This window comes from Penaeus monodon, chromosome 29 (genome assembly GCF_015228065.2).
Source record: "Penaeus monodon isolate SGIC_2016 chromosome 29, NSTDA_Pmon_1, whole genome shotgun sequence".
NCBI classification, from domain to species: domain Eukaryota; kingdom Metazoa; phylum Arthropoda; class Malacostraca; order Decapoda; family Penaeidae; genus Penaeus; species Penaeus monodon.
Genome location: NC_051414.1, coordinates 6,145,586 through 6,145,983, shown reverse-complemented (window position 1 = coordinate 6,145,983; position 398 = coordinate 6,145,586). Strand labels below are relative to the sequence as shown.

General features: G+C 29.9%; 1 protein-coding gene across 1 annotated transcript in view; it reads right to left on the bottom strand.

The window, feature by feature from the left end:
• Positions 1-398, bottom strand: part of LOC119591916 (gamma-glutamylcyclotransferase-like) — a gene marked incomplete in the record, with an annotated part of 9,117 nt that overhangs the window by 889 nt on the left and 7,830 nt on the right.

Here is a 398-nt window from a genome sequence, read left to right as displayed (position 1 = left end):
CTCAAATAACTGCAATTCTTTTTTAAAATGTGTGCCGTAATTTTCATTACAGTATATAACAGTTATTTCAAATGAGTATACTGAGTGGCAAATTGAGCTTGAATAAAACTGAACTATTTACATTGCTTTGATGATCAGATAGAACCTTGTCCAGAATCTATGAAATATAATTAAAGTCATTCTCAATTATTAGTCACACAGTAGCTAGTGAGTGCATTTTAGAACACATGATTAACATTTTAACATTTATATTAAAACACTGTAAAAAAAAAAAGATAAAGAAAGAAATAACCTGGAGGATGACAAACATTTAAGGTGTAGTAACATGTTGAAAATAATGTGGGTACAGTTACTATATGTGCACAAGTTTGTTACCACCACTTGCAAGCTGGTTCATC